The following is a 12,050-nucleotide window of genomic DNA, read 5'->3' as shown; positions in this document are numbered from 1 at the left end:
GAGTGGATTCGGCATCTCATATTACAATGTAGAGTAATTAGTGACTTCACTATTGTGTGCATATCTAAGGCATATAACAGATCCCTGTGCTTGAATGAATAATTCCGACTTTGTTCCATGACACCATTTCATATTCGATCGAAAGCACGCAGGTACTGCGGTGTCTACCATTTCAATTAGCAAAACTCAAGGACTGGGGCGCGAGGCCACACACAGGTATGCATTCCATATCCCCAGTCTCTTGACGCTCTTGGTCAAATTACTTTTGTAAACGTACCTGGAGTTATAGCTTCTTTGGGTATATGGCATCTACAGCCAAACTATGGGCGTCAGTCAACCTAAAACCGAAGTCTACTTATCCTTAAAATTCTGCACATCTGAAAGGCCCGTTTGTCTCAGGTCTCCGCCGTTTCTTCCTCCTCCTCCTCCTCTGCGGGGAACAAACAAGTCTCCCTTCTTCTCTCCCAGTTCGTACCCACTTCTTCCAGAGGTCCCCATCTTACTCGATCCTTGTCATGCCCAACCTACCTTAGAGGATTCCTCCACCAAAGAGCCTGTGTGTGTGTGTGTGTGTATCTCCCGGCGGCCCTACTACCCACCCCTCCCTGCCCCAGTAGTGCCTCCTACTCTACCTTGCTCTCTCTCCCTCAACCTCGGCCGCTACCACCGCCTCCCATCAGGAACCAACCCCCACCCCCTCCCCTCCTTCGGGGTCCTACTTCACAGACCTACCACCAGGTCCCAGTTCCACCTCCTACGCTCCATCTGAGTCCATCATTAGTATGCCGGACATGGGCCTCTCCTCAATCGTCCCTGAATACCACACCGTCAGGGATTACTACCTCTGGGAAGGCACGAGGAGGAGGACGGCGACGCCGAGGAGAACGAGGCAACATCGCCATTAATATCGACGCACACAAGTGGATATTATGAACGCGATATCAAAAAGGAAGCGGAAAGCACGAAAAATCCTACGAGAGGCGTCTGCTCAACTCAAGGGTAGAATTAGATAAGCGACGCGCATTACAATTATAAGGCATAAGGCAGTCTCTCTCTCTCTCTCTCTCTCTCGCCTCTCTCTCGTCTCTCTCTCTTCTCTTCTATATATATATATATATATATATCTATATCTATATATATATATATATATATATATATAGATATTAGATATATATAATATGAAATAAAGGTATAAGCCACGAAGGAATGTTCAGTTATACATATATCTGAATGGGTGGACGTATAATCACGAGAGAGCTAAGTCCGTCGGAATACTAACCCGTCTATGATTAAAAGTAAACGTTTACCAGGAATAGAGGCTAAAGCTGTGCGATTAATCCCTATACTATGTATCATAAATACAAATAATATGAAGATTCATTTCCCTGGCGTGGATTAGGCTATGCTGTTTGTGCCCACGAACTTTCCTTGTCGCAAGTGACAAAGAACACGAAACATCTCTCTCTCTCTCTCTCTCTCTCTCTCTCTCTCTCTCTCTCTCTCTCTCTCTCTAACAATTATTTAATAAATTTAGAAGATAATTACTTTTTTAATTTGATGAGGCTACAGAAATCACCTTATTAAGTGGCCAAACGTCTTCCAGTTTTTATTGAAGTAGTCTCAAATAGACCAAAAACGGCTCAAACTACAGCGCTATAGCAGTGGAAGACGACAACACCTGATTAGGCCTACGACTACAAGTTACCTCTAGGCCTGTTTTTAAAGGTAGGCCTATATTTGCCTTTAACCATAGGCCCAGCCGGGGACTAAATTCGTGGGAAAAGGACCAGCCCACATAATTCGCTGTTCTCTGGACTCAAGTAGTAGTATATAAGAACCAGAATCGTTGGTTCCCACGTCATTAAAAACCTGTTCCAGGAATCTCACAAAACACTAGTCATGCTTACAAGTACTTTAGGGACTATTAACATTCCGTAAGGAAAAGGAGCACCGTCCGTAATTTGAATCTGTCTTCCTTACTCAGGCTGCTATACGTCGACTTCACTGTCGAAAGCAGTATTGACACATCAACCTGAAACCACCCAAAGAAAGACGTCATACTCAAAAACATTTTCAGGTAATTGGAATCTACCAGTCTCCTTGGACCAGTCGGAGCTTTTGATATATCCTAATAATGTGCTCTTGCTCTATCTAGTCTACTAGAGCCCTATAGAGCCCTACGAAATGAAGGGCTCATAAACCAAAATTAAAAGATTGAAACACTATATTTCGGCCAATTATACTTAGTCCGGATCACTAATGAATATTCTCAGAAATCTTAAGTAATCGTGAAGCTGAAAAGCACACTGCGTGTTGGCCGTTCTAAATATATAAACGACCATGATTTTCCAGAGTGCTTAATCATAAATCACACCGATCATGAAACAGTCCGTAGAATGGTAATTTTCTATTGGAAATCTGCACCATCTTGCGATCTAAGAGTAAAGTTCCATAGCTACAATTAAAAAGTGTAAACTTTCAAGTACTTGCTATAATTACACTGAACTTCCTTCGTGACTATTCCGGACACAATTCCAGGTTCCAGATACTAAGTTATTCCATCGAAATAGAAATGAGCAATTACGAGTGACCTGTAGAATGCAAAAATGTCCCAATAACAACAATAACAAAAAAAACAATACATTATCCAGTCAATAAAGATCTAAATAGAATACAAAAGCATTATCTAAGGCTTATAAAAGTCTAATAATATACCAGAACCTTACCTTAAGTCAAAACAAGTCTTAAATAAAATACGACAATGAATGAAGTCCATGTCATATCTCAACTAGCTTCAAATAACATGAACCCAAAAATCGACAAACAAAAATCCACAAACATTTTAAAGAAATCGCATTCAACAATCAATTAATCGAGAGAGAGAGAGAGAGAGAGAGAGAGAGAGAGAGAGAGAGAGAGAGAGAGAGAGAGAGAGAGACGGCTATTTTTAGCAATCATGCTCTGTCCATGCTACCAGAAAATAAACAATGTGCAACAAATGAGAGTCTCTTACCCAGATGTTTTCCTACTTAAGAGCTTCGCGAGAGAGTCGGCGCCCTTTGACCGGATTAGAAGACCATCCAGTCACAATTAATCCCAGCGAACTCGTTGAGAGCAAGGCAGATCGGCCCCGATTATGCTTGTACTAGGATCAGAAACCCAGAGTTCGTTAGCATGCAGTCACAAGCAATCAACACAAAGAGTAGCAATGGCCGGGTCGTCCCTCACGAGAAGAAAGAAGCAAGCAAAATCCTTTCATAAGAGAGTAATACTGATTGTACATGACACCAATACTGCCCTAAAATGGAAGACGGCAGTATCTGCAGAAATGCAAAACTGAAGAATATGGTAGATACTGAGGTTCTCCCTTGCCTTATGACTGATTTTGCTCATACAGCAAATGGGACCCTCTAAAAACTCATGCAAAGCATCGAAGAATCATTCTGAAACTGCAGTAACTTGTGTATTAATGTTACACGAGCCCGATAGGTGGCATATCTCTATTCCGAAAATTTTGCAGATATTTCAACTTTCCACTTTACGGCAGAATAGCTGTCTACTGCTTGAACTGACTGTGAATTTGTTGGCCGCTGTAAGGGACTCAATAAACGCAGGCAGGTAGACTGGCAAATCATACAGAGCGAAATCGAGTCAAAGGCAGTAATAAGTCACTATTCAGTTATGCTAATTCTCTCAGCCGGAGGAATACGACACAGCATCGACGATGCTTGGATAGCGGTCGTTCAAAACATTCCATTTGTTCAAATGTCTGTTCAATAAGCTTCGGTGTTATCGTTAAAGAAAGGACTAACAGCCTAGTTAGTTCGTGGAAGAAGAAATAAACATAGGAACAGATTTCTTGGTGCATAATAATCTAGAAGTACACAAGCGAACATATTCTTAACGCATAATATTCTAAGTTAGGTTTCATCACTGCACACTGATTTTAACTCATGTTTTTGACGGCTGAAAATGAATCTGTAAGAAAAATCTCTCGCAGGGAAGATATTGTTTGCACCCTCAGTGCACACTCATTGATAAGAAAAAGTTCGCAGCCAATTCTCAGATCACCACTGATAGCAAATAATAAGAAATTTATAATGCCTCCGCGGTTGAACAAATGCGAGTTTATATACATACATACACACACATATTATATACAATTGGTCAAAACGCCCTTTCCTCCCAGGAAACTCAGCCAGTTTCTTGCTCCCTTAATAACCATGAAAGCATGAAAACAAAAAGAATTTTTGTGTCCTTCAGTCAAGCTCTGAGTAGGCATCCAATCAAAACTGTAAAAATCTCGAGGTGACTTCCCTCGAAGAAAAGACGACGAGTGCCAAAAACTTTTGAGACTACTGGCCGCTCAAGCATGACCATCTATTCGGGTGTTAACCCGACTCTGAGAGAGAGAGAGAGAGAGAGAGAGAGAGAGAGAGAGAGAGAGAGAGAGAGAGAGAATTTGTTATATTCTTCGCAACTACTGTAAGGCCTTAGAGAAATATTTCCATTAACTTTGACACAAGCGAAACGATCCACAATGACATCATCATCAGCGCCCGCGCCAATGTCCGTCACCGGGGGAGCTACTAACTCCTTCTCCCCCCAAATGACTCCATCAGCAAGAGGTGAGACGTGATTAGACCCAGCCGGAGGAATCTGGAGTCGCATCAACAGCAGAGCATTCCAAAACATAAATGGAATCTTCCGAAAAAAAAAACTGTTACTAGATAATTATAAGTTAAAAATAAACAATTTATTTCCTAATATGTATATTAAAAAAAATTTCAAATGTTAATGACAAACTGTTGTACTTGTTTATAGGATTAAGAAAATTGTTACTTAAATGAAGGTAAATGTTATATGATGAACATTTATAAAATGCCAATTATGTAAATTCCAATTATGTAAATACCATAACATATATGTAAATATGATTTAATGTATTTTTCTAATAAAAGAAGAAGAAAAAAAACCGCAGCGCACGGACGAAAAGGCTGCCACCGCCGCCACCGCCGCCGCCACCGCCGCCCGCCCGCGTGCCTTCACGGCCAAAGCATTATTACATCAGGGCGGCACATGCAACGCCCCAGTCCTTCCCTGCAACCTCACCTACCCTCGCTTTACACAGCACCCAGCCTAGACGTGCCCGAGTCCTGCCCTCTCGCGATTCCAATGGTCTCTCGTTTTGTTTCCTCCCGAATTGTTTTTTTTTTTTTTCCTACAAGTGAGGAACACAGGCCCACCTACTCCGATGTTTAAACTAGAAGTACGTCATCCTCAGATTGCACACTTCACACATTTTGAGTTACTTTCTAATGTCGAACTTCATTATTCTGCTCCCCGTTCCCCGCTTCTGGTTTGCCCCTTGCCCCTTATTCAATACTTTCTTCTTTCAATTGTCACTACTAAAAAAAAAAAAAAAAAAAAAGTTATCGCAACCTTTGTACCTACGCCCGATTCTTCTTCCTTTTCATTTTCTTTAAAATCTTTGGGCCTGGACTAGAAAAACGGCATTAGGTTGTCCGTCCTGTCTCTTTAATGTATATGCTGATGAAAGTAATCGGCCAGATGACTTTCATTCAAACATATACGACCGCCGACCGACTGCTGTGAAAATGATCTCACTTTGTAACACAAACCAGCTCAGAAATAGGGGTCCCTCCCCCACATTATCACAGGCGTTATACACACGACGCGGCCCTCTCCCCTCTCAGCGCCTCAGTGGCGTGGTCGGTATGGTGTTGGCGTACCACCTCGGTGGCCGCGAGTTTGATTCTCGGTCATTCCATTGAGGTGTGAGAGATGTTCATGTCTGGTGATAGAAGTTCACTCTCGACGTGGTTCGGAAGTCACGTCAAGCCGTTGGTCCCGTTGCTGAATAACCAACCACTGGTTCCATGCAACGTCAAAGCACCATACAAACAAACAAACAAACACTTCCTCTCTCGGCTGAGAGAATTCACATTGGGAGGGAATCACGAAGAGATACGAGACAGCAAAGGGTCACTGACAACCAGGACCGCAACAGATGGCATTGCTATAGCTCTGGGGGCTGCTTCTGCTTCAAAGGTAACATATTATGCAGATAAGACCATCACTTGTCAGCTTGTTTCAAGAGAATATTCGACAAGGGAAATGTGAGCAGCTGTAATTGCTTGGCTTGACATTTTTCGTTATAACAGTCATGTAAGGGTAAACATAAGGGAAAGTAAATGTATGCACATTTTACAATAAAACGCAAAATGTTCGACCAACCTCTTATGGATTAAAATAAAAATACTTCAGAAACTCAAAGATACATAAATCAATGGAAAATGAAAAAAAATTACAATGAAACATTGCGCAACCACGCACGCACGCACTCATACACACACATAGTGTGTGCATATACATATATATTATATATATATATATATATATATATATATATATATATATATATAGCGTGTGCTCGTACCCAAACAGTTCGAACTTGACTAATCAGTTCATTCTGTAATCATCAACAATTTCCTGATTGCTACATTCAGTGACTAGTCACCTACTCCCGCCAGAAACTTCGGAATTATCTTCGTCTCTCCGTTAATCCCTTGGAAAAATACATTTTTTTTAAAAGGTGGCTTAATCGCTTCCTTTAGGGATTACCTCATCTTCATTCGTGGAGTCATTTGTTCTTACCCTCAAGTCCAGGTCAGACCAGCTTACGAAACTGCCTTGCTGGCCTACCCAAAAATATATCGAACAGAATTAGAAAAAAGAAAATGAAATAGGATCAAGAACAGCAGGATAAAATCCTATCATCTCGATGTGGAAAATAGTTCTGGGTTCAACACTGACCGCTGATGTCTCCATAAGATGCGAAAATGATACCTCTCATTCTAAGTACCATTAACTTGAATAATCTTTCAATCACCTTGGCTCCGAAATTCAATCATGAAATTCATCTTGTACTTCAAATTTATAACCCAGTTGCAAAACCGGCTTTGCTGAAGTGGTGAAATCTTCGCTTCAGAAATGGCAATTTCAACCAGTTTTTCAGTCATCTGCGATCATATCCTTATTCTTCCTCGCACTGACCACCCTTTCGCCATATTCTGCACTGTTTATGGGGGTACCGCTGACAGCCAGCTTATAAAAGCATACCTTAGGTGGTAGAAAGGGTTCTTAGCGTCGTCCTTCGGCACCCGACTGCGATGCTCCTTGTCCGTTACTCTTTATCCGTTCTAGCTGTCCAACTTCCCTAACTTGGCCTCTTCCAATACCTATCCTTCCGTTTAAGTTGTCTGTCCCTCGGACGAGCCCTTGAGGAAGTCTTTTTAATAGAGATACTTAGGGGTCTAACTGAATTAATCACTAATATTAATAATACTTTCGCTGGGGAAACAAAAGCAGTTATGTATGTGTACAAATAAATTTAGAAATAAGAGCTAAACAGAGCTTTCGGATTCTGTGTGACATAAAAGGAGAATAGTACAGACTCTCCAGAGCTTCCTCTTCATCTCTATTTTTGAATATATTTATACGCACACATAACTGCGCATTTGTTTCACATTTCAAGACTGATGCTACAAAGCAGTCCTTTCAATTCCAACTGGAAGCGACTGGCACAGAAGTCTCAAGAGCCTACCAGTCAAGAGCCACACCGTCGCCTCCTTATCTGCGCTGCAACACTGCACTGCAGTTTTTTTACAAGAGAACAAAATCTCCCGTCAAAGCCATTACAGCTTTGTTCTTGACATCCTGATATCGAGAATTGGGGATGGGCATCGACGCTAATCGGTTATACGACTTCCTCGGGCTCACTAAGAAGCTTTTTTTTTTTTTTTTTTTTTTTTCCGCAACACCGCTGTTGTTGATGTCATATATACCCACTTTTCTGCATTGACTATCGGAATACCGGTCTCCTTTAGATTCTGAACCATATTCCTTACTGAGACAGAAACCTCAAAAATTGGTTGTTTGATATTTATGTTACTAAGATCAACCATTTTCAATTCTTGTCAGTACTCTCATAAACATACAATACATCATACATACATACATACATACATATATATATATATATATATATATATATATATATATATATATATATATATATATATATATAATTCAAGAATAGAGAGAGAGAGAGAGAGAGAGAGAGAGAGGAGAGAGAGAGAGAGAGAGAGAGAGAGAGAGAGAGAGATATGTAAGAAAATTAAGCACTCCCTCCATTATTCAAATGGATTCAGTTGCCATATATATATATATATATATATATATATATATATATATATATAATATATATATATAGTATATATCCTATAACCAAGCCAACCCCCAGCCTCCCCCCCCCCACCAATCGTTTTTTTTAACGGGCTGATGGCTAGAACCAAGAGCCTGTGCTTGCATCCAGCCAGCTTAAACCAGAGTCAACCAGTCTCCTAATCGTTTCTACTTATTAAAACTAATCAGTGGAAAGTATATCATCATTTGCACTGGAGGTAGTATCTACGGATGACCGGAAAAGAAATTTGAATGAAAATCAGTCACCTAAATTCACGAACTTTTCTCTCTAAGACAATACTATTCAATAACGGAATTTCTTCATTTAAAGATAAACTCACGTGTCTCCAGTGAAGGTCTCCTACACCTTTCTACATACCTGCAAATAAACGAGAAAAAAATTTATATTAGTTTACTTGTCATTCCATAACTCCACATCATCGCAAATTCAATATATACATATTATATGAGTGTGTATTTAAATATCCATAAACATACAATGCATCATGTCAGAAAACGCCGACTCATTCAGCCATTTTTCCCACGGTGTGAACAACGCTAACAAATTTCATAAATCTTGAACATCACAGAGGGCTCGGTTCCGAATCCACTACACACCTAAGGAAAACCTGACAACTCCTTACCTTACAGACCTTACAGCTCGTTCGGGTTGCCCCAGGTCCATCTGTGTGAGGCACCTCTAATGTCTACCAGAGAATTGTTAATGCATCTCGAAATAAAAGTTGAGTATATCTTAGTTTAACCAGACCACTAAGCTGATTAACAGCTCTCCTACGGCTGGCGCGAAGGATTAGATATTTTTGTACATGGCTAGGAAACAACGGTTACCTAGCAACGGGGCCTACAACTTATTGTGGGATCCAAACCACAGTATATCGACAAATGAATTTCTATTCACCATAAATAAATTCCTGTGATTCAACGTTGGCAGAGCCGGGAGTCGAACTCGCGACTACCAAATCGGTATGCGAGCACATAAACCACTCGTCCAGCGAGGAACTTCTTAGGACCTCGAGGCAATCTGTAATCATCGGACTGGTATCAAAGGCTCTCTTTTATCAAATATATTCTTTATCATAACAAAGAGGATCATGGAACTAGTGTCTTCCTCAAACTATTCTGTATAATAACCCAGCCGAGGTGTTCGAGCATCTATTTTTATTCTCAAGACTAAAGGAATTGTCTGCTACGTTGCATCTCATCCACGACACATCAACAGAAGTACACATTTAAGCGTCATTGTTGTCTAGAAGGTCAACTTTTTGAATTTGAATATTTGGAGTCAAATATTCGTCAAGCAGGAAATACAGGAACCCTAAAGCCTTAAAATCACAACACTTTTGGGTAGAACTGATTCAAAGTCTTCCATATAGAGAGGCGTCTAAACAAGTAACCATTTATTAAATTATATAACGACCGTACAAATCCTGTCTGTCACATACTTTCCGCGAACCCGGCCTTTGAAACGCTGTGATAGAAAAATTAATAACGCTTGACAGAGGTTTGTTACCGAATTATCTAAGATGTGGAGCAATCCCGAGAACGAAAATGAAAACTACAGCACACTTAAGCTAAGAATTCAATGGAAGCAAGAGATTTAAAAGGATGATTGAACAAAAAGGTAAAAGAAAACAAGAATATGATATGATAATGAATATAGTATGAGATAAACTAAACTAAAAGAAACGCACAAAGAATGGAAGAGACGAAAGAGTGGGAGATAAGGAATTCTAAGATAAATATTATAGGAAATGGAAATAAAAGATAAAAAAAACGCACAAAGGAAAGCTAAGAAACCTTAACAGACTTCCAGGGCAACGTAACGAGAGGGAAGAGAAGGAAGATAAAAATCTCTCCTTTTCTTACAAAGCAGATGCTATGAGGCAATGACAGTGTTCCCACGTTTAGGAGCGGTTCTTCAGTACCGATATGGAAAGGAGAGACTTCGGCTTCTTTTATGTTTTCTTGTGTGTGTGAGAGAGAGAGAGAGAGAGAGAGAGAGAGAGAGAGAGAGAAGAGATATGATTTTGGAATTGTAAACAAGGTAACGGGATGAGTTAGAATTCTGCCCTACACTGACTAAGAAATGAGAGAGAGAGAGAGAGAAGCAATAATTTCTCACGTAACTCATATCATCCAGTCGGATTCTGATTACATTTCTCTGGAAATAAGTAATTTTTTCAATAATACGTTACTTGCCTTCCTATCTAGTGCTAATCATAGTTTTCCCTGAATTTCATCATAACCTTTAGTCTTCAATAGGCGGTCTATCGCTTCCTACAGTGTTAAACACTTTTTTTTTTCTCCAACCTCATTTTTCTTGTTCGTATCATGGCCTGTAAGAGAGAGGTCGTAAAATGACCGTCTCACTGGCCTCTGCATAAAAACCACGAGTGGACTTCCACAGATCACACGCAAATCCTACGAATCGTAATGAAGTCCCTGCAAACATTGCCAGCAAAACCGGAAGCAATCAATGCTTCGGAGGACCTGCAGACCACTCAGCGTATAGAGGGGCCGAACAGAAGGAGGTATTCGTATTGCAAAGAGCCGTAGTTTGCGCTGCTCAAGAACGCAGCACTTTCTTATATGGACAAACCTCCAGAGTCAATCAACGGGCGTTGGGCCAATAACATCATGCTTGGCGTGTCAGAGGCCAAACTTCTCAAATATGGCTACGGTGGACTCCGCTCCCTGCTTCTTCGGTTCCACTGGAGAAAGAAAGAGAGAGAGAGAGAGAGAGTATACCTATACACACACACATACACACACACACACGCACACTCGACGGGAATACGGAAGGGGAAATGAGGTAGGGACAAAATTCAAATAGTCTGGTCTCCACTTGTATGTAAATGGGACATGGCATTCCTAGCGGGATATACTGCCTTTTAGAGAGGAGCAGAATTCGAGGGTCGACTGCAGAGCTTTCCATAGCTGTGAATAGAACGAACAAATCTCCGAAAAGTTCGAGGCAATCATTCTTTCTGATTAACATATGTCTCTCCTCATTTACAACGAGTTTCTTTTCATCAGGCCGCGTGATACTTAAACCTTGAACAAAGTGACCAGGAGAGAGAGAAAGAAGAGAGAGAGAGAGAGAGAGAGTATGGAAGCATGACTCTCGAAGGTAGAAAACCAATAAAATTCAATGGACGTACGGTGAGCAACAGCAACTACGATCAAAACGCTTTCAACCTGTTCCTTCAACTACTTTTTTCCAGTGCTGCTACACCCACTTACCAACCAACCAGCTTCACGCCCCCCCCCCCCCCCCAGCAACCGCCCCACCCAACCCTCCACCACCAGCAACCTGAACCCGGTTCTTCCCTGAAGCTTAGGGACCACCCCTACATCCCCATGACCCGATGAAATGCCGACCCGAACCCATGGTACCAGTCCCAAACACACACACACACATGCACACACAATTCCCCATCACAGTACCCTCCTCTTCACCCCCGTCCCCGTCCCCGGCCCAAAAAGCCCGCTCTCCATACCCATACCCACACCCCTCTCTCGACCACAAGGCACCGTAAGGAAGAGGTCATACAGTTAGGGTGGAAAAGAATCCTGCGCGCGTTGAGAAACAATTTAAAAACAGGTGTTGTGAGAGAGAGAGAGAGAGAGAGAGAGAGAGAGAGAGAGAGAGAGAACAGGAAATCTTCCATGCAAGCACATTATTACTTATAAGCCAAGCTGAGTCAACAGCATGAGATCAATTTCATGTGGCTAAACTGGCATAAGAGACGCCACAAAAG

At 41.3% G+C, this 12,050-nt stretch overlaps 1 protein-coding gene across 31 annotated transcripts in view; it reads right to left on the bottom strand.

The window, feature by feature from the left end:
- LOC135215453 (protein outspread-like) overlaps window positions 1-12,050 on the bottom strand; it is a 375,595-nt gene that overhangs the window by 327,285 nt on the left and 36,260 nt on the right. The gene's annotated exons all lie outside the window — the stretch shown is intronic.

This window comes from Macrobrachium nipponense, chromosome 5 (assembly GCF_015104395.2).
Source record: "Macrobrachium nipponense isolate FS-2020 chromosome 5, ASM1510439v2, whole genome shotgun sequence".
In the NCBI taxonomy this organism is placed as follows: Eukaryota; Metazoa; Arthropoda; class Malacostraca; order Decapoda; family Palaemonidae; genus Macrobrachium; species Macrobrachium nipponense.
The sequence above is the reverse complement of the archived record's forward strand: the minus strand, read 5'-3'. Positions and strand labels throughout refer to the sequence as shown.